At 40.6% G+C, this 26284-nt stretch overlaps 1 long non-coding RNA gene across 1 annotated transcript; it reads right to left on the bottom strand.

Annotated features, from left to right (window-relative positions):
- Positions 1-259: 259 nt before the first annotated feature.
- LOC121109643 lies at positions 260-6321 on the bottom strand. The gene is made up of 2 exons (XR_005857350.2): positions 6248-6321; positions 260-4247 (listed from the first exon to the last, which is right to left on the bottom strand). It is a non-coding gene; the product is annotated as an uncharacterized LOC121109643 (long non-coding RNA).
- Positions 6322-26284: the final 19963 nt, after the last annotated feature.

Here is a 26284-nt window from a genome sequence, read left to right as displayed (position 1 = left end):
CCCGGGACAGGGAGGACAAGAGGTGCTGCATATGGGAAAACACATGATCAGAGATTCGTGGTGTGATGGAGCCTTGCAAAGCTTTGCAGGCACAGCCAAGAAATTTCAAATGAGAAGGAATGGGCAAGAGAGAGTCAGTGGCATGAATCATAAGGGTATAATGAGAAAAAGGTCAGCATCTGAGATCTTGTTAACCAACTGGGTAGACAGAATGGGAACAAGGTAAATCTCAGGGAGGCCAGACTCAATGACAACACAATGTGAGTTGATGATTTGTAATTTTAATAATGCAAAATTCAGTAAATAAAATGTTAAAATAAGCAACTTTAATAATTCATCGCAAGGTTTACTATTTTGGGACTGTTATTTTATAGCGTATTTGAGTCGATCGCTCAGTGTCATTGCATGTGTCCTTTTCTTGTAGTCATGCCACAAGTTAGGCTTTACAGTATTTTGTAAATGTCTGAGTAATCATAAGGTGTTTTTTGTTGTAGTATTTTTGTTTGTTTGTTTGTTTTGGTTTTTGTTTTGTTTGATGAACCAGGACCCTGTTTGTCACCGTAGGACATCAGCTTTGAGCTAGAGTTTTCCTCTTCTCACCAAGGTCTTGTAATGCCTCGAGTGGCTCATGTCTCTACTGTCTCTACTAAATCAGCAGAATTATGTAGTGTTATTTGTATATTCAAAATACTGTGTGAATGATAACCAACGTATGCACATCTTAAACTTCACTGAACAATGCTAGCATTAACTGCAGGTGTTATGAGCCAGAGACTGCATCAAAATTTAGCATATATGCTGTTTACCTTCACTATATCTGCAAAATCTTTGGTAGTGCTTTTGGTAGAGCTGAAATTTTTGCATGCAGAAACGACCAATCTTCATGAAGATGCACCTTTTCATGGAAGTACTCTGTGTTTGATGCTGCACAACGATGCATGCATTTGAATAGCTGAAATGTTAATGGTGGGCAAGGGCTCAAAAGCCTAAAAGGTATTACATGGCTAATGGCAGGCTTGTTAGGCTAGCATTGATCCTGAGCAAAACCATAGCATATATTGAGCATGTTACTGTAAAGAATTGATGAATGTGGGATGCAGATGCAGTAAACACTATCAGCACTCTTTAATGAGAGCAATAGGATCCTCGTAAAATGTAAATTTTTAAATGTTAGCACTTACTAGAAAAATATTGCTAGCATTTTTGGTAGGCCTTAGTTAATAAAAAGTGACAGCTGACATAACACACACAGATTTCCACAGGTTCTTTCACTTAATACAACATGACATCCCGATTAAAACATTTAACTGAATCACTGAAGCACATACTAAATAGATTAAAAACTGGTTAACTGATGGATCTTGGAAAGAAATCGTTGATGTGTTCTTTTTTTCTAGGTTCAAAGGTGTTCAAGTCTCTTTATTGAGGAACAAAAGCCATCAAATTATTCCTATGGCCTGGCAGGGTTGCAGTTTAGACAAAGACTGGCTAGCACTGCAAGGGTCTCATGTAGGCCCCTATGTCTGCAGATACATACTCTTTTCTACTTCTTGTTTTTCTTATGATGGCATTTTTTAATCTGATCAATTAAGATTTCACAGTGCTCAAGGCAAAGAAATTCACTCTTGAGCTGTAAGCAAATCCTATCTCAGCCATTATCAGGCTCTTATGTTCAGTGGACTTTGGTTAAGATCCCCCAAAGTTACATGCAAATAATCGAAATTCCACGAATTCCTTGTCTAAACAGTGGTGAAAGTCCAGCAACCACTGCCCCCAAGGATCTGTTGAAAGAGCTGTGAGATCTGTGTGAAAACAAGTCCTTGTGTGTTACCAGTGCTTGAGGGTACCTTCCAGGCATACTCAAGCAACAGCAACAGGTTTAACCCCTTACTTTTTTCGCATGAACAACAATGCAAAATTTGGGTGAAACCAGAAGATTTTTCATTTATGTAAATATAAGAACTCTGCAGACCCAGGTCTTGTGGAAGCCTGAGCAAACAGTTCTCTAGAGCCGTGCTGGTGGAGTTAATAGTCAGATAGCTAAGGCAATCACACAAATAGAGATGACAGATGTGATGGACTCAGAGAATTAAAATGTAATTCACATCCGTGATATATGTTTACATTAATTGTCAATCTGATCGTTGTGCTACATAATCCATGAAAAAATTGGAGGAAGCCTGAGCATAAATAGACTGAGATTTTATATGGGCACCAGTAGGCATGAAAATAAATCAGAGAAACAATGGTGATCACTCAACACTCTGAGCTTGTGGGATAGAAGCAGGAGGTTTGCAATTTATCATGTGTTTATCAGGCAGCAGGAACCCTACAGTTCCTATTGTGAAGCTGCAGAATTGTCCTGCCGTCAGCAATTTGGTTAGAACTATTTTATTAAAATACATCTTTGTGCTTTGCAAAATAACTTCTTTTTAAAGCAATAGATTTGAATTTAGGAAGGCAAAGAGCATACAGTGGGAAGGACCTTTGGGCTGCAGCGGAGAGCTCTGCAAGTGCAAGAACACAGAGAGCTTCGAGCTCTCCAGCAGCCCCTCACTGTGGATAATCATATGATAATATGCTTTCCTCTTGTAAGGGATAATAACTACATGTGTATATAACATATGAGTATGTACATATACATATATGCACATTTCTACCATTTTTAAAGCCTGTTACTTTACCATGACAATAACTTGCTTTATGTTACAGGCAAGTAAAAATTTGCTTGAACATGGGCATCTTTCCCAGCTTTTTTGAACATACTGCCTTTGATAGGAGGGATCAAGGCTTTAGCTGTTCCCTCTACAACCAGCATAAGGATCTCCCTCTGTCCTTTGTTCTACCAAGCTTGTTGTGGCTTTTATTTGACAAGATTACATATATGTAAGCTTCAGATAATGCAAATTGTTTTAGCTTTATCTGGCTCTTTTGTTGGCTTGGAGCATAATCAAACAAATGGATGCTCCATTTCAAGATGCTTGTACGTGCCATGGATCTTTGTGAAAAAACCCTGGGGAAACTGTGAGGTTTCTATTCAACCACTGCCACACCTTAGCAAATTCCTTAAGATTTCAGCAATGATTGAAAAAGAAATACATAATGGTCCAGACCTACAACACTTATGGTGTAAAAAACCACTCCAATGAACAACCAAAGTAAAGAAATGAGTCATGGAGCAGGTTCTCCAGCCCTTCATCTTTCTCAGCTACAATGGGTCTTTACAGTAGTTTTATGATTCTATTCAATAATGTAGCATGACATAAGAATGCAAGACGAGTTTTACTGAGTCAGACCATGGGTTTGTTGTGTGCTGTGCCATGTTCCTGACTGTTGCCAACAGCAGCTGAACAGCACAAGAGGGAAGAAGGGAGTCGTCTTTCCCCCAGCTTCTTTCCCTGCCTCAAGAACGTGCAGCTCAGACTTTCTGAACAAGGGGTGTTGTCTTTACTTTTAATGGATGCTGGTGGTTTCTTCATTGAATTTCTCTGGTTGTTTTTTTGAAGCCATGTGAATTCTCAGTATTCACAGCCTCCAGACTCAAGGGGTTATGCAGATTATCCACATGATATGTAAAAACACCTCCATCATTTTGAACTTTCCACCTACTGATGTAATTATATGTCTCCTAGGTCTTGTAACTGGAAGTGTCAGAGGCACTAATCATTTCACAATAACCCTTTCTGAGCTGTTTTATATTTTTTATAAACCTCCCATGCCATGACATTACTGTTTCTTAAGGCATTTAGAATTTTATGCATATATGCACTTAGCTTGCAAGCTGGAAGTGATGTAAGCTTTAGTTTTCTAGCAGGATAAGAGGACAACATCACTGTCTTCAGACAAAAGAAGCAAAATGAGCATTGGCTATGAAACACTTCAGCAGTTTTCCTGTCCCACCTCAAGACAGAACTTTCTTCCAAACCAACATGTCTTGAATGGTGGAGCACTGTTCTTCCAAACTGCATTCTGCAGCCCTGCTCAAACAGGTGAGTTGTCAGAGAGCTCCTTCCTATCTTTAGTGTTCTGTACACAAATTCCAAAAGACAATTATTATCACAATAAGGGTTTGCACAGCATACTGAGGCAGTGTTTTAAAGGCCACAAATCTTTGCTCCCTTTTTCTGAGACAGGTCTTCTCTTCAGCATCCAATACCAGGAGATGGAGTTGTGAGGCTTCAACATGTCCCGGGCTAACAGGTATCCCACCAGGTCCTTCAGGGGTCAGCCTCTCGGGGATCAAACTTCTGAAAATAAGAAATATAATCACATGAAGTTTTTCATGCATCATGAGGATCATAAAGCCCCTGAGCTGGCACATCCTTCAGAATTTGCTGCACGGACATATTTTGTGTGGTTAGCAGAAGCCAGTATCTCTTGGGGGAAAACACTGTTGGAGAAGCAGTGCAGGGAAAGGAAAAAATAGGAAACTGTCTGCGGCCAGCCTTGCCAGACAGTATGGATCTGAATTTCAATTCATTGTAAACAGGCAGCCTATCTCTGAGCGTGTCAGCAGTTTTAATGTCATGTCATCCAATCAAGACAGGTTGTGTTCAGGGAATCAGAAAACATCTCTGCATTCATGGAAGAGATGTTTTGTCTTCCTCTACTAATTTCTTCTATTAAACTGTTCCTCACTTGGCGTCTTGCTTATGGTAAAGATCAGCACTCTCTTCCTAGCGTTGGTGAACAACTCTCAGCACCACTCAGCTCACACATGCCTCCAGACTGCTGTAGAGAAAGAGGTGGCAAATCACTTCACAGAGAGTGGTTTTTCCTTTTCTGCAGTGAAGTGTGAGGGTACCACTGGTGCACAGGCTTTTTAAGGAGAACTGCTGATTTGAAATCACAGTTTGCATGAAAATACTGAACTAGCTCTTCAGCTGCTGAAGACTGGCAGAGATCCATTTAATTCAACGAAGGCGCGCTAATTTGAACTAAAGAGCTGACCCCCTGTGCCCACCCATATTAAATTATTACTATATTAGACAGATTGCAGATAATTATAATCCTGCATGTTTCAGTTTATTGACACCGTGTCTCTGGGAGCACTCCCTTGGAGGAATTTAGCCAGTCATCTGCCATTCACTTCAATTGCAGAAGCACATATACACACTTGCAAACCAAGACTGGAAAAAAACCCAACCCAGAAAGAAAAGACTGCAAAGCCACAGCAACTGGCAGAGAACTGTAGGCTGGTCTAATATTTGATTCTGCTTTCAGCTTATTGTAAAAACATTGCCTACCAAGCTGGCAAGATTTGAATTACTCTTTAAAAGGCAATTCAGATCCTTGCCATGTTTGTGCGAGCGATTGCCTACTGCCAATGACAAGATGTTCAACCTAGCCTAGGACCACTCCATTGTCTTTCATACTGAAAAATAAAGTTCTTGCATTAATGTAAATTAACTGCATTTGAAGGATGTCTGCTCTGTAACTATGGGAGTGACCATAGAGGAAAGAAAAGCATATGTGAACAAGATGTATGAGTGTCCAACACTGCAGAAATGCATCTATTTTATCTGCAAATTTAGCTGCAGTGGAAACCAACTGGGAGAGATTGAAGTTAAGTGGGGAATGTGAAAACATGATTTTAAATGTTTGGTAAGTACTTTTCATAGCAGTATTAACATTAATAGTTCCTGCTGGCATTTGGACCTCCGTTGTCACCCACTCATTTTGGCATCATACCATGTATGAAAACTTTCGTTATTTAAGCCAGTTAGTAACATCCTCCCATTTTCCCACAAGCACTTTGTAATTCATCATCATTTAGCATTCCCAGTTCATCTGTTTGCACAATTTTTTAATTTCTTACGTGTATAAATGCCATGCTTTGAAGAAGGCAATAACCAGGGTCTTTGACAGGTGGTCCAGAGGAGGTTCAGATTTCACTAGGCATCTCTCTGTGAATCTGTCTTGAGCTTTAATGCCATCTCTGTCCAGTCTAGGAACTAGTAGCAATATGACATTTAAATCCAGGAGCCCCACGCTGCTCTTTGTATGTATTAAAGCTGCTGCTGAAGCAAATGGACCCATGTGCAAAACTGGAATCATAACACTCCAAATGTGGTAATTCTGTGGTACATAGTCATGGATTAGCATATTTGTGCCTGTACAATACACCGCAGCTCCAAGTAAACGCACCCAAATCAGCTCAAATACCAACACATTATTTCGGTGATCCATCAGGATCATTGATCTATTTCTCACCTTTACCAACAAGCCATATTTACTCTATACTTACTACAGTATCTTGCAACACTGATGATGATGAACATCTAAATTTAGGCACTTAGTCATGAGTAGCTAGCTGCAAGTCTGGTCACTCGGGGCTCTCTCTGAAATGAAAAGGCAGAGAAAGTTACCTCCAGATGCTGATTACCTTGATCTTGCCAAGAAAAAGTGCTAGCAGGCAGTTCAGCAAGGTCAGACTGACCTCCAGCACCCTTGAGGTGTCTTGCCATGCAAGAAGTCTTTGGGGATCACTGGCCAATATAAACAACATGATGAAGAAGCTATATAAGGCAGCAGCAATAATATTCCCAATAAGCACCTAGCTTTTCGTAGCTGCCAGATTTTGTGTTTATTTTTCTCATACGCACTCAGGTGTAACTCTAGGCGTGTAGTGAGAGCTGCACTGCAAAAGACCCCCATCCAGCTACAGCAACTGTCTGACCTTCTGCTCTCTGTACTTTCAATCAGGATCATGGGGGGACCTGAAGCAGGGGACAGGGAGGGCTGGGGGCTGTGGTAGTCTTAAACTCGGGCAGATATTTTTCTTATTGGGTGCATGCATGTGGGTTTTTATGTTGCAGAAGGAATTCATGTGATGTTATGACCAGGAAGCATCTATGCTGTTCTTAGAGTAACAGATAATCTATAAATTGATGCTTAGTTCCTTATGAACAGCTCACAAGTCTACACAAGGTGCAACTTATATATGTATATGTTCATATCTTAAGAGTATATTATCAGTGAGAATGTATTAGTTAAGGTCTAAGACAGTGTGGCAATCAACACAGTTTGCAAAGGTTTAAGGGTTTTATCAGAGATATGATCTTAAGGCCAAGCTTACAGCAAATACAGAAGGACTGAATCTGAGTGCCAGCAATACAACAACGGGCAGAAAATAGTTATAGAAAATGTCGGTCACTAGAACAAAAGAAAATGCTTTTGCTTCCACCTCCACAAAGGCTACATTCAGCTCAAAGCTGAAAAAGATGAAAAAACAAAGGGATAATTTCAAACAAAATAAAATGTTCAGCTGAAAACCTAAAAAAAGACAGTACTGATACGGGCATACAGAAGATGCTACTTTTCAGGGAAACGTTTGCCTTGCTAACACTCTGTCTATCTGTGATACAGAAATTATACAAACATATGAAGATGACAAAATGGGGTTATGCACAGGGGTAAGCGCATTCACAAGAGGAGGAGGCAGAAAGTCTGGATTTGCAAGCTCCCCAGCACACTGCTATATGGTCTCTCTAAACAGAAAATCTTTGCTACTCCTCTGAAGCCCTTCTTTCTGCAGTGGTTGATCTCTGCTGGAACACTGCCTGGCTGTGTACACACCACAACGCAGGTGCATATGTCTCTCTTGCCCCTTGTGGATGTTATCTACCACCTGTGAAGTACTCCCAGCTGTGTCCCACCTCCCTTGGTCAGTTCTTGAGGGTTTTGTCATTAACAACTGATAATTAATACAGGTCTCTTTGCAAAGCTCTTGGAGCTGCTACTTTGTTAAGATCTTATCATGAAGAGCTACAGGTTTCCGTGAGCTCCTCTTGGCAAGGAAGATACAGAATCCACACAAGCTGATTTCTCCTTTTTACAGCATTATATTATTTGTTAATCGGGGGTTCATTGTTGATTGTGATGTACAATGTAATCTCTTTCTCTAACTTTTTATACTTCCTTCCATGCAACTTACTGCTCCACAGCAAGCTCCTCACCAGCACATTCTGGTCATGAGCTCTCATTTAGGCTTACAAGCAGTAACTCCAGAAATGACTTATCCATATCTGACTCATGAGAAAAGGTCTCTGAGAGCAAACTGTATCCCAAGAAAGACAAAGTCTAAGGCTAAAAGCCATCTTAAGTGACAACAAAACACACCTAAATACTCATACAGTGTCACATCCATTGGCCAAAATCTTAATTAGGGGTCCAATGAACCAATGGGATACACTGTAACCCTTGAAAAGCCTGCTAGCACAGATGGGAACATTGAGCTTGGAGTCCGTGCATACCCTTGAGTGCTCTGTGTTGCCAGTGTGCTTGCTGCAGGCATAGATTTACCTGTGTCAGCTTTGGTCCATGTAACACAAAGGCCATGGCATCCTAGGCCTCTGCATGGACTCTGTATCTTTGAGGCTGACAGCTCCCTATGAACATTATACCACAACAGTTTGAGTACTGTGGTCACTTGAAAGGTGGTTGTAAAGCCAGCTTGAACATATCTCAAACAATCTTTTTGCCCTAATAGATGAGCACAAACTGTATGACTCCCACTGCTGCTCAAATCAAAGGTGTGAATTTTCAGAGACAAAAGGGTTATGGTATATACAGTTGGTACCAAGTACAAATCCTTGTTTGCTTGATTCCTACTTCTGTTTTCATGTCCCATCTTCTGACATACATAACTACAAAAGCTCCACTCAGCCTTTTACACAGACATCTGTTCCAGAAACGCACAGGCCCTGCAGTCCCATGATAGCTCACTGCCCTGCTTCGTGTTGTCAGTGTTATAAAAACAGGTTAGGTACCAGCTATGATTTATTGGCAGATCACATGCAGCTTGGCATGGTCACTGCAGAGCAATTACACATGCCTTTGTACTACATCAAAGCTCTCCTTTGAGGTTTATTGTTTGTTTGTTTGTTTGTTTTGTTTTGCTTTTTGTTTGTTTTTCTTATCAATAAAATTCAAGAACTTAAGAATTTCATTTTGCAACTTTCCTTAAATGTGACTCCAGTTTACACTAAAGAAGAATTACAACATACACTCTTCATGATTATTTCTCCCTAAATTATTTTAAGATGGTAACTTCAGGCAACTTGGTCTGTGGAAGTAACACCTACCCATGAAATCCAACCCAAACCATTCTGTGATTCTATAATGACAATTTTTTTCTGGTTTTATTTTGAAGAAATATTTACAATTTTTGTGGAATTATTAAAATTTGCTGTCTCTGTTAAGTATTAGAGCTATTCAGAAGAAAATGACCACAAGATTCATGAGGGTAGATTAATTTTAAGTAAATAAGACAGGGGAAATGACCACAGTATGTCTCTTTACACATTACTAAGCAGCGTACAGAGAAAAAGCAAAATTATTTTAATTTGTCCGTGACCAGAGAAATAACCTACAGAAATATCATAGAATCATAGAGTCACCAAGGTTGGAAAGGACCTCCAAGATCATCTAGTCCAACTATCCCCCTGCTACCAATGTTTCCCCACTAAACCATGTCCCTTAGTACAACAAATATGAGAGTCACTCACCCACCACTAAGATCATTGGCTTCACCACAGATCCCTCATCTACTGCAATGCAAAATGAAACTGGTTAGTCTTTTACTTAGCTCTGAAGGGTCTTCCTTAGAAATCCTTGTAGTCCAATCTTCATGCCATAGCAGACAGTGGAACAGCAAGTTCTACCTACAAGAAGTGCTTGCACCTTCATCATCAGGACTTGGAAAGCTGAAAATAACCCCGTCTGGAAAAACAACTGCCAAACACTTCATGACCTCAGTAGAAAATGAAACCATTTGGCCCATTTGGAAACAACAACTTCTTCCTCACACTGGACTACAAACCAGTTCTTTTAACAGGAATTCCAGCTGTCGAAGAGTTTTAGATACAGGCATCATCAAGATGAGCTCCACCTGTAGCAGGGCTCCCTGCTTTGTTGTCATCCTCTTGTCATCTCCAAAGTTGTGTGTTGACTTGCTTGTATCTGTATAGAACTCCAGACAGAACTGCCAACATTAATTCTTCAGAGATAAGCTCAGAAAATGTTGTCCTGGTAGATTCTGTTCTCATACAGCTTCTACTAGATTATTTCAGTCAACTAACTGAACAAAGTTTTCCATCCTTTTCAATTATTCATTTTTTTTTTCAGAGATGTTATTTATACAGCAGTGTACACAGCGTTTTGCAGTAAGTAGGTACATCAGGCAAAGAACAATGTCCTCTCAGTAGTGTTTGCAGCCTAAAGAAATGAATAAGGTACAGAACAAAACAGTAAGGAGGCAAGGTCATTGCAGTTCAAATATTTCATGGAACAAAGGCAATGATAAGAGTGTTTAAGAAAGGAAGAATATTTGTCATGTTGAGTAGGGATAATTTACTTAACTTTACACATCTGTAATGCAAGGACCCATGTCTGAGCTAGTCATTGGGACCTTCCTTTCTGGTGAGAAACAAGCATCTTCCATGTTGAGATTCATGTTAAAAAAGTAGTGCTCTGTAGCTGAGAATTTGCTCTCCCAAACATTGTTATTGTGCTCTTTGAATCTGTTGTAGTTTCCATGAAAATAAATAGGAAGCATTACTTTCAGAGTGACCTATGTATTCCATTCACATTTTCCAGGACATAATTGGCACAATTAGCTTAAAGAAATCAGCTGTCCTGTGGCTGCACTCTAAATCAGGTTTGATTATAGCATCCAGTTTTGTAGAAGATGTTTCCAGGCATACATTTTTTCATCTTGTTGTGAATACGCTCCTGCATACTTGTGGTTTATAGCTCTGCCATGCTAAAGGCTGAGTGAGGGCAAACTGGAGCTGAATTGATTTAGTGTTTTGCATGACAGATTGCAAGCCGGGTTGGGGTAATTAGGATAGGCAGAAACTTCCTAATGTTTTGACCACTCCACAGCACTGTCTTCTACCCTGTTGCTCCCTGTACTGTTCAAAGTTCTTACCTCCTGGACGGGAATAACATGATCAGACATCCACAGAGATGATGCCCGATACCTGCAACAGGCCTCAGCCCCAGCCTCTCAACTCAACTCTCAACTCAGGGGATGAGAGCAACATTGAGTGCAGAGAGCATTAGAGTCTGGGTACCTACAGGTCCCAGCAATGAAAGCTGGGTGCTCAGCTTGCACTTGAGTCCATGAATGTTGCCATTACAGAGAATGGGTTTTCTTCTGCAGGGACTGTGCTGAAAGCATCAAGACACTTTGGTACTGAATGGATGAATGACTTTGTGGTAGCTGAAGCCCTTACTGAAGCCCATTGATCTGGAATGGAAAGTCCTGCCTTCCATTAACACCACTAAACTCTCAATCTGTTCATTTCCCATATGAGACATCTTTTGTTTTTCTATTTAATAATTTCCATAAATCTGCAATATGAAATTTTTTCAATCCAGTCCTTATGTGTAGGAGGGTGTGAATATTTCCTGCTCATAGTAATGAATGCTTGGGCAGAGACAGTTGCAGAAGAGCCCTGCTTTCAAGCCCCAGCTCCAACGTGCTTCTCACTGTACCCCAGTGCTAACGCAATTAGCTCTGCTTTGTGTGTCTGCCATGGTGAGATTACACAGACAGAGTGACAGAACAGTAGTCAGAAGACCCAGACATTAATCTGTGCGTTATTGCACACTGAAAAGTAACCATATTCCTTGCACTAGGCTCCTCAGCCTGAAAAAGTCATTGCCTAAAAATCTGGGTCACCCACAGAAACACTACGTCCCTGTGCAGTTATTTGGTGGATCAGAAGGATATACGTAGGTTAGCTCAGTCTGGGCCAGCCTTGGCAGGACACAGGGCAGAAGAAGCTGCCTGCTCTCTTCCTCAGAACAAAATCTCCCTTAGCTGCCTTCAGGAGGAACCCGAATCCTCAGCCTGCTTTCGGCATCCTTGTTTCCTCCCTTTTCAGCCCTGAAGCTAGTCTCCACTGGAGATCTGGAGCACAGCAGACAGTATTAAACACTTCTGCTTTGTCTTTTCTGTGACTATTCCATGAATGCATTAACATTTTAGTGTTTTTACTGCTTTATAGCAACATGGAAATCTTAATATCACTTAAGATTGGTCCCAAGTAACCAATGAAGTTATATGTTGCCATGGCATGTAAATGAGATTTATAGCACAAAACCTGTATACTTAGCCTATCACATTATTTATTCCAAAAGGAAGCCATGCATTCCAAACTTTAAGAATATTGAGAGAAAATATAATTTACGGGAAGAAAAATGCAAAAATACTGCATAACGAAACAACCTGTAATATTAGTTTGTTGTGCATGGCTTAATTAAGTTATGAAAAACACATTCTTGTAAATAATATAATGCATATTAAAACTGAATAGATGTAGATGTTAATTGTCTTCTCCATTACAGAGATAGAGCTAATGCCAGGGATTTGAGACAAATAGCACTTAACCTGCTGAACCTCAGATGAAGAGGGAGATAGATGTTTGCTTTTGATCATTCTGGTCTTTTCATGATCTGAATCAATAAGTACCCTGATAGCTTTGAGTCATGCTTCTAATTAGTCAGCCTCTTGGGCCTGGTTTACAAAATAAAATATAAATCCACGCACATTTGTAAATTCTGACGAGCATCCTGGGCCAACATCATCTCAATAAAATAATTAAAATACCATCAACCTGTTAATTCGATCTCATCCCCACCAAAATATATATACTGTCAAAAGAAAAATTGTTTTTGGAGTGATAAGGAAAAATGTACTTTGATGCTAAGATAGCTGCAGTAAATAGAAGATAATAAATACATAAGTCTTAATAAAAGATGTTAAAACTTCACTTTTCTTTGTTACTGAAAGGTATTGCAGAAGATAAACTAGTAAGGAATTCTGTTGACTATGCAGACGTATATGATCCAGAAAATACTCAACAAAGCTCATAATTAACTTCCATAAAGATAAATGCAGCAGATAAAATCCGTATTACAGAACAATATGTATATACTCTACATGTTGGAGCTTGAATTTTACAAAGACAACTGGCTGTGCATGCTCCTTTCATTGGGGAGGATCCAGGAGAAAATTCTTCTGTTAGCAAGAGGATTAATTTTCCCTTCTTTCACTTACTGCTATGCCTCATGTGTACTAGGACAAATGTGTAAGGACAAATTATCAAAAACATCTTCTGAAATCCCATCTGCCCTTCTCTGCATTCCCAGCTTTGTGTACACGCTGTCGCTTGCTGCTTCCAACAAAAGGCCAGATTTGGGTCTTGTTGACACCAGGAAGGAAGGGAGATAGAAATCTGCACATTTAAGGTGGAAGGCAAATCTCTACAGCTCTACAAATCCAAAAGAAAAGACTGGAATTTTCAGGTTAAGAGTTTTTGGTGAAATTTTCAAGTCAGTTATGTGTCACACATCAAACATCAGTTAATTAGATATCTGTTATTATGAAGAACTTATGAAAACCCAAGGAACATCAGTAGTATTCAAGATTAGAGAAAATATCCTTAAGGAAAGAAACATGAAAAATACAGAAATGTATACAAAATGAAATAGAAGCACACTTCTTTACCAGAACAGGTCATGCCACATTGTCCTGATTTTGGGGGTTTATGTATGGTAACTGCTGATTTTCAGCACAAATGAAATGTTGTGGATTTCACTTATCTCGATTTAAAATCATCCACTGTTGAACTGGAAGAGATTGGCATTGATGTGAGAATCATAAATTCCCTCAAAAACTGACCTGGATGGTGATAGGAAAAGAAACAGGAAAGTTATTAGTGGAACCCCCAAAGAACAAGTTGTAGGATTGAGTACACTTACGTTTTTTCTAATGATACTGAAAGAAAAATAATGATGCACAAAAGGCCTGGGTGCTTCTGGCACCACACTGGGAAGTACCAGAATCATGAAGGGGACTCAAAACAACACAGAAGAAGAGACAAATGCCTTACGGAACTTCAGGATCAGCTAACAAATTGCACTCAAGTCTTATAAGGATCTAGTAAGAGTGGGCAACACATCTGTTTTGGCTTCTCCAAGCCAACAGCCTTAAATCCGTAACACCTCATCTCTGCAGAAGCTGCAGAAATCATCACCCACAGTTTATCTCAGCAATGGTAATTTACAAATCAAAGCATGGCAGAGTGCTCAGCAGAGATCTCTGTTGTCCCAGACCTGAGTTTTATCAGGGTCAGAGGCCGGCTCATTTCGGGGCTGGGGAAGGCCTCCCATCCGAAGGCCAGGCCACAGAAGCCCCACTGCAGCCCACACCAGGAGCTGGGGGACAGAAGCTGGCTCTCCAGCAGGGCTGCGTGGGCTGCCAGAATGGAAGGTGATACTTCTAATACACATCACAAATGTGCTGTGAGCTTTCTTTTTGGCAGACTTTTCTCTTTCTGTCTCTTTGGCAAACCAGTCTCCTCTCTGCAGCAGCATTGTGGCTTTGATCTGTAAGCCTCAGGGCCTACACTGCAGGCACTGACAGGATTTGGGTGGGTGGGCAGCACTGGTGGCACCTCCAGCGCTGGCCGCAGTGGGATGTAATGCCCAGCCCTGCTTGTGTTGCCAGCAGTCCACAAAGCTCCGTGTGTTTGCAACCTGTTTTGAAAAACAGCTGTAGCAGTGTCACACTGTCTATCAGTGAAGTCAAGCAGCTTTACACCAAAGGTAGAAGGCTGTGATTTTGGGACAGAAGCTGCAATTTTTCCATGCTGACGACTGTGAAATCAGAGACTACATGGCTACATGGACTCGTTTGGTGAGTGAAGACTGCAGATGTTATAGGAACAGAAACACAGAGTAGAACCTCTTCGCTCAATTTTGTTCCTGTTTTACTTGTGGGTAATCTCAAGTGAAACTAATGGACCACAGAGCCCTTGAGGACAAGGGGTCTCCAGGAACAGAGAGAACACAGAAAAGTCACGTTCATTCCACCTGTCATGCCTGGAAGAGAGGCTTAGACCATCTCTTTCAGGGCAGTAATAACTGTAGGCTGAAAACAAGCATGGGACCATGCACAGCTGACAGGAGAATAAAGCGTCTACAGAAGAAGGATGGGTTACTAAGTATTCTGCATCACTATTGCACTGAATGTATTCAGCCAGAAGAAATACAGAAATTAAGCCCATGAACTGAAGCTAAATTTATATTTATTTTCATGCTGGTGATATACAGATTTAAATAAATATCAAATACTGACAGCACCCACAGCAATTGAATTTGTTCTTGAGAAGAGGCTGTGATATTTTGCCTGATAGAGGATGCTGGGCAGAGGCTGTAGGCCACCCCGAATGGTGGAATATCATCAAATACCAAATCCTAAGAATCACAGACCTCATAATGCGTGCAAAATCTTTATTCCATGGCTGTAGCTGCAAAATGAAGTTTTCTATCACTGCAGGCACAAAATCAGCAGTATGGTTGTGTATGTTTTTTTGTATCTTATTCTTAAAGACAGCTCAGTTTAGCTTGAGGCCAAGTTTTTTGAAACAGTAATATCCTTCCCCATTAAACAGATTTTAAAAATGAGATTAAGCTGTATTGCAACAAGCAAACAAGAAGCTTTTGTAAATTCAGATTTACTACATGCAAAATATTCAATAACCATGTACATACTTCAGAATCTTAACAGCTTCTTTGTTCTTTGATTTTTTTTTTTCTTAAGTAACTTAAGTGTCCAACTTTGGAAAATGGCACCTAACCACCTAATTAACCTAATTAACTTTGTCATGTTCATCAGTGCTACCCAAAGTACTGAAGGTAATCAACAGGATTTGCCCCAGTGAAGCAACTCTATATACCTCTCAGTCCAAAATGTACATGAATTGACTATTTCCCAGGTGGGTGGTGCTTTGATGAAAATCTTCCTGAGTTTGCCTCTTGAGGTGTTCAAACAGTGAGGTGATGAGAGCAAACGTAAACACTTGGAGAGTTTTATATGTCAATAGAAGTTTTGCTGAACAGCTACCAAATCACTTCTGACACACAGCAGGAGTAAAGACAGTGGTACCAGGGCATGGCTAATATATTAGGATTGCACATAAGGATGGTACTGCTGCCTGTGCTCACCTAGATGTAACCATAGCCCTGTTGCTGACCTCGTTAAGGTGAGAGGGCTGAAAGCCAACAGCATCAAACAAAGGAGCGCATTTATTATTCCAACTCCAGCCATTCTTTGATTCTATTATTATAGCTGCTCCCTTTTTGTCTGGATGCAGTGAGGCTGAAGTCCCTTCTGCCCATCACACAGGGAAGCCCCAGGAGATCCCAAGGCCGGTCCTGTAACATTTGCCCTTGGGAGCATCCTTGCACTTGCTTCTTATAAATAGAAATTCCTTTATTCCCAGAGCCTAAACTTCCATCCTTTTCCTCAGGCTGAAAGGTAAAACGGTAGTGCATCATCAGACAGAAGTTTAAGTCTTCAGCAAATGCAGATAATGGTACAGATTTCTCAGATTATGTTGGAGAAATCCTTCGATACTTTAAAATAATTAAAATGGTCTGATGTGCAAATGTCAAAATGGAAGAAATTTAGCAGAAAATGGAGGAGAAATGGCCAGATCTTCCTATTATCACTTGCTGTACATCTCAAAAGACAGCTGATTCCTGGCGCTGTATGGGTTCCAGCATTCAGTGATTTATTGGGTAATTCAGCATTTGCCAGTATGTCTTGTGCTAATTAAATGCATCGCACTCTATTCAGAAATGTCACAATTGATTTGTCTTCTGCAAGCACTGACTTTATTTCAATCTTCTAAAAAAGATTTTATGAGCCCCAGATAACTTATCCTGGCACATCCATCTCCCAGGGCAGCTTCTGCATCTGAGGCCAGTATGAGAGGAAACCAACAGTGAACATCCAACACAAATGTCTTTTTTGGACAGCTTATTTATCTGATATGTGCTGTATATCCAGGAGTAGGTAGCCTATATGGTGAAATTACAAGCTGCTTGAACATGACAGAAGTTAATACACAATATTGGCAGATTTTATTGGGTGATAGACTGAGCCAAACAGCCATGCAGATCGAGATCACCATAATCTGTAACAAGGTGTTTATTTACAAGTGGATTTGTGACTGAATTCAGCTATTAACAAGATTGCATCAAGAGGAAATGAGCATAAAATAGCTCATTCTAAGCAGAAGATGCCGAAGCATGCTTAGTGTTATACTCAGTGCATGAAGATGGAATCCGAGTCTGAGGCATCTCCTGTCTATTTCAGTTCACTGCTTTCCCCCAAATGCTACATATAACAGAATGCTGAGGGTGAATTGCAGCACATTGCTACTCAGACATGGAAAATATGGTTACACTGTACAGTAAAGTAACTGCTTCGTTCTGAGAACGTACAACTCCTTCCACAATAATAATGGCTGAAGCTTAATCAGAATTGAAACTCTGTGGTGCAGGATAAGAAAGATCACTTTTGATGTGACACAGGATGAAAACAAAAATACCCACCTTGAGGGAGAGAGGGAATATCAGAGAAGCAGAGGAAGGGTCAGCAGCACAAATATTTTAAGTAGAGAATTTTACTCGAAAATAATAATTTTCTATGATTATTACTTCTGTCCCAAACTCCGTATTGCTTAAATTGGAATTGTTGCAGATGAAACTTGCTGCCTAGATGAGAAAATTTCTGGAACAGGCTAACAGTTGAGCACATTCTGAATTTGTCATTTGTCACATTAACAACAGAATGCTGCCTTTGCAGCAGTTCGGTCTGTATAACCGAGGGAGGACCCTGCATCTATTTTTGCTGCACAGGCTGCTGGTGCTGGGCCACAACCAAGGATACCTGATACAAGTCCCCCCGCCTGAGATACTGAGTCGGTGTGACATTTAACTGGAAGACAGTGATTCACAGTTTACTTCCTGGTGTCAGACAGCGACGCTGTGTACTTTCTCTGAAGAAAAGCAGTTGCAATGGCCATGAACACGGCCATTGGCTGTGGCATTTTGTTGTGCCAAAACACAGATGACTTGAGTAGAATTTGACTGTTAGTTCAAGGTCCTTATCTGTTTGTAAGTCTTCCATGTCCCCTCTTAGCTTGTTTGAATAGGAAATTGTGGGAAAACAGTTTAAGAATTGCAACAGAAAAGAAACCCATGGGTCCCTTATTCTGCAAATTTAGACAGCCGTACTGCATACTCACCGAGCTCCGCCTTCCAAAACCACCTCTTTGGTGATGCTGTTCCAGCATCTCACCACTTCAACAGTTAGAAACATATTTTTTTTTTTTGCTAATTTCCACCCTAACATACGTATTTATTTGTTCCGTGCTTACTTGGTTCTTTTACTTATTAGGTCTCTCCTAGTCTGACTACATATGTTCTTTATGCATTTATAGAGCACAATCACATGCTTTCCCAGTATCAACCAAATGTTTTAATCTCCATCCCTCTTGCTCATCCTCACTCTGCACCAGTTCTAATTTGAATTCATCTTTTTAGCACATAGATACCCAGAGCTGTATGTGATAAGCTGCACTGTACAATGACATTTATACTTCTTATTTTCTGAAATGTTTCAGATGCTACATTAGTATCAAATTTGATTTTTTTCACAGTTTTATCATAATTATTGCTGGCAGCCACTTTATCATTGAGTAACACATCCAAGTTTTCCTTCTCCTTTCTCATTTCAAACCAAAGAATTCCTAGTTCACCTCAGAATGTCTTGTTACTCTCCCTTAAGTGCAATTACCTTTTATTCAATATTCTATGACCTAATCTACTTTAGTCCTCTGATCACCCAGTTCTTTCTCCACGATATTCTGATTTGGTTCTATACTATATTCTGGTGCAAGAAGAATGATGTCGTACATAATGAGGAAAGGTACAAGCGTGGAATATTGCCTACTTAATAACATTAACCCATTTACTAGCAGAAAATGCAAGTTCAACCAATGGATTCATTTTTCCATATTCATAACGTTTCATATACAAAACATGCAAGCATGCTGTTTACACAAAAGAAGGAAAAATGAAATTCTGAAAGATTCATCTTTGCTGCTACCATATTTTAGTTCGGCTTAATTTTTTAATATATATCACTGATAAAGAAGGGAGTCATGTAAGTAGCCATCCATTCTCTACTAAAAGGATCATTTGTTTCTGTAATGGATTGTAAATATTATTCTCTACGAGTATTTTGGTATATCATTACTTCAAAACATTGCTGAGATTGCTCACAGAAAGGCAATATTTTCAAAACCATTTTTTTTTTTTGTCAGTGACTTTTGGAAAATAAGAATTAATAGTCTGGCAAAGCCTTAAGAATTGGTATTTCACAGAACTTCTGAGAGTGAAGGAACAAATCTGGCTAATGAAAAAAATCACACCACATATGGAAACTTAGCTGATTAGTAAAGTCAGGGAATATGCTTCAATATCATGAAGAAAACTTTCTGTCAGCTATGGGAGATACGTTAATCCAGACAGCTCAAATCTAACATGGTATCTGGTGTTCTGATAAGTCTTGCTTTCAGCTGCAATAGTCAAGATGAACTTTTCCAAGTGACTGGCATTAGGTCACAGGGAGTTGGTACTTGCCAGGGTAACCTCCAGAGCATGTTCTGCTCTTTTACCAGTCCATGAAACCAGACTATTCCTTCCTACTTTAACACCAATCATATATATGTATATGTGTGTATTTTACCACAAGGGATCATAATTTCAGAAGGGGAATCCAAATTTGTAGATTGAGTTTAATGTCCCACTCTCTGGATTTTTAAGTCCTTTTCTTTCACAGTCTGAGTAATGGCAAAGTTGTGAAAGAGTGAGATGGCTGAGGGTTGATACTCTTCTCCTGCTTCTATGCAGTAGTGAAGGTGATGTTCAGATGTGATCTCCCTGCATGTCTAGTTGGATGTGAATGTTGTGTCACTTCTTGGTCTGCCCATGGCATGGAGGAGAGCACTGCTGGCATTTCAGTATCTGAAGGAAGAACACCCTCATCCACTTCTCTCATTTCTTTTAAGCTTAACTCTTGCTTGAGTCGATTACATTGCATACAGGAGGGAAAAAAACGGGGCTTAGTTCAATTAAATATTCTAATCAGTAGGTAGAGTAAAAATGTTCAGTTAATGCCTGGAAGATAGAAGTAATGAATCTTGGTTTCCCTGGGCTCTTTTTAATGGGACAGTTGCTAATGCAGCTGCATTTTCTTCTACGAATGCAAAGCTGATTCACTTCTTCACCAATATTTCCCATTCCCTTTCCTGCCAAATCATTCCCATTGGAGTCATCGGCAAAACTCCCACTGACCACACAGACACCGTGATGGATGTCTCCTGTACCGTTAGTCTTTCCCTCCAAAAGATGTGTGAACATGTTTCTTCTCACTTAGCACACTTATTCTGCTTACTTGAAGGGCTTCTCTTCATGGCACCACTACAAGTGGGGATGTAATTTAACAAAGATGAGCAAAGCCTTACTTCTGAGTCTTTTCAGGTAGTAAGTATTGAGAAAGAGATAGACAGATGGGTAGTAATGTGCAGAACAGCTGGTATCTGGATAAAAAGTGAGTATAAAGTTCTTGGTAGGAAGGAAAGCTTAGTTGCTGACTTACAGGGCAGAAGACTCAAAGAAAAATCCCTGGGATACACATGCACCATGGAGCAGCTCTAAGCCAGAGCTGCCAGAGATAACTGGCACACAGCACTTCAAGTCCTCAGGAGAAGTCTGTCCTTCCCTGTGAGATTGCTCTCCTCTGGCTTGGAATCTGCTTCACACATTGCAGGCAGTACTGACAAGGTTGCTTCTCTTCCTTCCCACACCTCTTACTCTTCTCATCCAGTAAACACACTAACCATGCTTTCCACATTTCTACATCTTCCCTCTGCATTCCTTCTCTCTTTGCCATGTCTCAGTGGCTCCAGTCCTGAATGCAGCTCCCCAGGACATGCCATCTAGAGCACATTTCTTTCCAAGAGCATGAATTTTCCCTGAGTAAGAGACAACTACTGAAGTCAAAGGAGGACTCGCCTTATTTTTAATTTGGACGTCTGTCAAAAAAAAAAAAAAAAAAAAAAAAGCAAGTCTTTGCTGTCTGAGATGGGTCCTCTCACTATGGCAACAAATGCAGAGTTTTGAGAGCCTGAGCACCTGTGAGGGAAAACAAGTTTCTGCAAAATCACACATCAGGATAGTGACCCTGCGCTCATGCTTAGTGATTCCTTGACACCCCACAGTTTAAAGGAACCACTGCAGGATCCCCTGCTGTGCAGGAAACCCTTCCAGCCTTCTCTCCATCCACACACCAAAGCTGTCAGTGCCAGACAGCCTCCCTCACCATCAGAGCCAGCTCACGGCCTAACCACCACACAGCGTGCCAGCCATGGCCACATCCAAGCCCCCTGGTGCTCTGCTTCCCATCTTCCTGAGGGGTTCTGAGAAAAGAGGAAAAGAGCCTTTTCCTCACAGCCAGTCACTAAGAACCAAGCCTGGAAGGTAGGCGTTCACCCCGCTGAAGTAAGAAGGCTGTGTTTCTTTCATTTACAATTAAAATGCTGTTCTTAAGCACCACATTTTAACACAGAAGTAAAATAAACAAGAAATCAACACAAGCATAGTTTGCTCGTTGAGAGCAAACTGCTAAATTCTGCTTTTGCTGCTAGTTCTCTGGAACATGAATCCAGTCAGTCCCTGGGTGCCAAGGATTCAGATAAAAAATACATACATAAAAACAGTTACTTCTAGCAGAAAACCAGGATTCTTGCACGATACACTCTAGAATAGATATTACTCAGTAACTGCATCTGCTGGAAGTCTGGATCTTTCCCTGGAATCTGTTGTCCTACCCTCAAGCCATAACTCAAACTAAGGTCCCATGGGTCTCCCTTGGATCTCATGCTTGCTTGGAAGTAAAGGTGATTACAGGTGCTCAGGGCAGCACAGGAAGCCATGTACAACTGAAACACTGACAAAAATGTAAGCCCTGTTGTCAGGAAACCACCAACAACAGCACAATTTGTGCTTCTTTGATTACCTGCTGCACTGGGTTTACTCAGACAGGCTGTGCACATCCAGCTTCCTGATCAGCCTGCGGCACGAGAACTGTGCAGAAAGCTGCAAGAGGATGTCTTGTTCTGGGAGAGGGGCAGGCTGTGCCTTAACAGGCACTCAGGATATCTTACATTTCCCTGCGTTCTCACAGTGATTTTGCCCAATAAGTTCTTCTGCCCAGATCTCCTCTGCTAGTGGAAATACTGTGGGCCAAAATGAAGCACCTGTTACTTTCATAAGATACCAGAAACATCTACGCTTAGTAAGATCGTGACTATTGGCAGTGATGGGAGGCTGCAGAGCCTCAGTCCTGGGTGAGCAGAACTCACTGATGGATGAGGTGATTACTGCCAGAAGTGCTACCCAAAGGAAGGTAAAAAGCAGTGAAGTGCTGGAGGGATCCTGCAGTCAAGTGGCAACTGAGTAAGAATATCAGTCTTACTGATAATTGCTGTGATTTTGTTTTAAAGGCAGCTGGAGGTTGGCAAGAAAGCAATTTGCTTTTTTTTTTTCCGAGCAAAATAAAAGCACTTCTGAAGTATAATCCAGAAAATTCTTTGCAGAGAGTGCTCACTTGGGGAAGGTCAGGCCCAGAATCTCACTATTTTATTTGAAAAACAGTTTTAATAGAGGAAGAACGGTGTTGCAAGTACGACACCCCACTTCAGAGTTGCCTGCAACTGGAGATTGAATGAGAATTAACCTTTTAGGTTGGACAACAGGAAGGAAAGTGAAAAATTGATTGGCAAGCGAGACATGGTTTTTTTCTGAGACTTTTTTCTGTGTCAACTTTGCCAGGGAGTACAGTGACAACCGAGAAGGACAGGAAAGATGGTCAGATGCTGCCTAGTAATAAAAGCAAAATGTTTTTTGCAGGAAGCAAAAAGAAATGACTCAAAAAGGGAATTAAGAGGAAGCTTCAGAAAACACATCACACGCAAGCAGAAAGATAAAAGCACCAAAAGCCACTGGTGCTCAAGAAGGAAGAGGGAAAAATAAGCAAGGAGAAAAGAACCTACAAATCTACTGTGGTCCAAGAGAAGAAAATAACTGATCATTGAGTAGAAACTGATCAAGCAGTTCATAGGTAATAGAGGTTGCAAGATGGGTCTGTGTGTCTTGCCTCATCCTCAGCTGCCTTCAGCAAATCAGTATAAGTCAACTGAAATGACTTCAGTGGAGATTCTGGTCCAAAGATTTCAAATGGCTGTGATTAGCTGGCTGTCGAAAGGCAGATGTGTACTCAAGTGAAATCCCTTCTAATGGGGTACTGCAAATGTATCATCAAAACCAAATCACACTGAAACCCAAAAGACAGAGCAATCATCCTCATTGACCCTGTGAAGTTTGAGAGATCCAACAGAAAGCTGGAGTCTTATTTTTCAAGTCGATGAGAAATATAATTAGACCTAGATCCTGGGAAGACTCATGGCTTTGGGTCTGAGCAATATTTGTACAAAGCTGGGCCAGCTCATCACATCCCACTTGCATGGCAGGATTATAGTGACTAATAGTCACATCAATGAAGTCACTTATTTCCAGTATCATACTGTTATCACTAAGCATGCTCAACTGCTTTACAGCAATTCATTTGCAACTTTTCATTTGAAAAGCCTAGTTAGAAGGAAACGGAGATGGCTTGTGGGAGGTCAACCAATATATTCAGCACAGGAAACATTTTGCTCTTACTGGAGAACAAATGGTGAAATGTAACAAAAACTAAGAAAGCTGAAAAAAGCAAAGTGAGGGACAATCAAGCATACTGATTTTGGGGACACTTAGAAACAAATCTGACCAGCATGGCTAGTTCTTATAAACAGCCTGCCAAAGCAGGGTCATTAGATGTCGCTTCAGCACCACTCTGTGCTGCCTGGAATGACTGTAGTGAAGATGGCTCCTCTAATTTGGGCTTCCAGCACACTGAATTCACTTCACCTTGCATTGTTCAGTCGCTATCCCTCATGGTGATATGGATGCCCAACTCTCCTCAGCACAGAAATTATGTTAAAATTGGCAATTACAAGAGAAATCCTTTCTTCTCTGATTGCCAGTATATTCCTCTTGTAGAATAGAAGACGGCCCCACGTGTTGGTGAGAGCTTATGTTAGCAGTCAGTCTGCACCTCATGGGAACTTCATGCAGTCATCTCTGCACGGAGGAACAGTCCCTTACTGTTAGCCTCTGAAAAGCTTAATAAGAATTTCACTGAACCTAAACGCCAAGCAAATGAAATTGAAAGTTGGGAATATTTGTTCTTTCCTATTTTGTCATCCTTTTACTTTACATGTTATGAAGCTCTTCTCTTTTAAAGAGTCTTGCTTCAGAGTATCTGCAACAGTTTCAGACCAGATGGAGTCATACATTGACAGGCAATACTGTATAACAAGTGTCCAATAAATAATAATTAACTTGGCATTTCAGAATTTGTTATTAAAATCATCATATACTAATTTATTGCAATTATGAATCCAACAGGCAATTCCAGATGCCCGCTATATAGCTTGGCATCAACTAATGTTCTTAGTGTACTTATGGTACACATTTTTATTTAAAGTAAAGAGCTTTAGCAAAACTTCACAACCAAAATACACAGAAGTACAACATTGTTTATCTCCTTTACACTCAGACTCAAATGTATTACAGCTTTTCTGTGTCAGTTGAGTGAGTGTAGATCTTCTCTTGTGAAAGGTAATTGATGTTTTGTGCCCCTCTGATAGAAACCTTGCCACCAGCTCCAGAGATATGGAAATTTCTCTGTGCAACAAGATTGGACTCAAGTTTTAATATGTTTAAGGTACACCAGGAATTTCTGGTGCATTCCTGAAGAATACTGCTATTCAGATTTAAAGATTTTTAGCTATGCTGCAAGGAATGTATGAATGTAGGTTTTTTTCTGTGTGTTTGATGAGAATGTGGTCTCATGACACAAACTCTTCTGAAAGGAGCGCTGTGAAATCTGTTCAGGTAACTACTACATGACCTTCATATGATTTTATAGTGATATCACTTCATAGGAGATTTTGTAAACCAACCATATGGACCTACCCTTCTACACAATCCCTCTCCAGCCCGGATGTAGCATCAGAGCATAATTATAGAGGTAGTCAACACACTTCTGCAAATACTGTGTCTGGGGGCTCATCCCTTAGCTCTAGTTTATCATATGTAGATAACTGGAGTAAATTCCAAGATATGGGGACGTTTCCAGTGCTTCTGACCACCATCCCTATGTTACAGTGTAATGAAATAGCACTGAGATTAACCCCCAGGTTTGATCTTTAGAAAATGATTTTGCATCGGACTAATTCAGAGCTCACGGCAAGTACTCAGAAAATGAACTGCTTATTGACCTACAGTGGGAAGGCATTTTCACTAACCTGGGGTCATTTCATTTTGGCCTGTTATCTCATGATCTAACAGTATCAGTGCAGTGAAGTATGTGAGCATTTTTCAGACATGAGGAAAAGCGACATCTAAAATTATACTTGCATTTTTCCATGACAAATATGTAAAGAAATTTCAGATACATCTGTGTACATTAGTTAAATAGTTAAGTATACAGTTAGTGAAAAAATGCCTGTATGGGCATGCAAATGAGAGGTCTAACAGCAGAGTGCACAGAACAGTTGGTGCAAGGTACCAGGATGTTGGCATTCCCCTTTCTACAAGGATCCTGCACAAATGTCTCTGCCTCATCCCCACCCTGGGCTTACTCACAACAGGAATGGTGGTGGGTAAGTCTGTCCAGTCTGTGGATAAGCCATAGATTTGCTGCTGTATCATGAGCCCTTTGCAGTCCTTCATGGTCGTTCTTAAAGCTTCATCTCCTTGAGTTAAATAGTTTCATCTAGAAATGCTCAGTGTTTATTAAAAAAAAACAAACCAACCAACAACAAATAAAAACAAGCAAACAACGAAGACAAAACAAGCCAACATGTTTCTCCCTCCCCCAAGGGGGTCTGCCAAGCAAGCCCTACAAATATGATCCAAGAGTTTCTAAAGAAGACGAATCCTAAATAAAGATACAGCAAGCTGTGTATGTGCTTTTCCTACACTCACAGGAAGGGAGGAGCTGAGCTGTGACCATGGCGGACTTACACTGATTTTTGATTAAAGTGTCGTTAATTTGACAAAACCCAGTTTACCAAATGATCAAGTTCTACACTATGTTTCCTGAGAAGGTTGAGAGTCCCAGGACTAGGATGGGAGCAAGCCCCAGCAGAGCAGCCTGACACTGCTGGGACAAGCCCTCTTGCCAAGTGATGCTGGTGGCACAAGCATCCATCCCAGCAGTTCCTGACTGTTCCCATCCCTGTTTCGA

Source organism: Gallus gallus, chromosome 2, assembly GCF_016699485.2.
Source record: "Gallus gallus isolate bGalGal1 chromosome 2, bGalGal1.mat.broiler.GRCg7b, whole genome shotgun sequence".
NCBI classification, from domain to species: Eukaryota; Metazoa; Chordata; class Aves; order Galliformes; family Phasianidae; genus Gallus; species Gallus gallus.
Note: the sequence above shows the minus strand (reverse complement) of the source record. Positions and strands in the feature narration are given on the sequence as shown.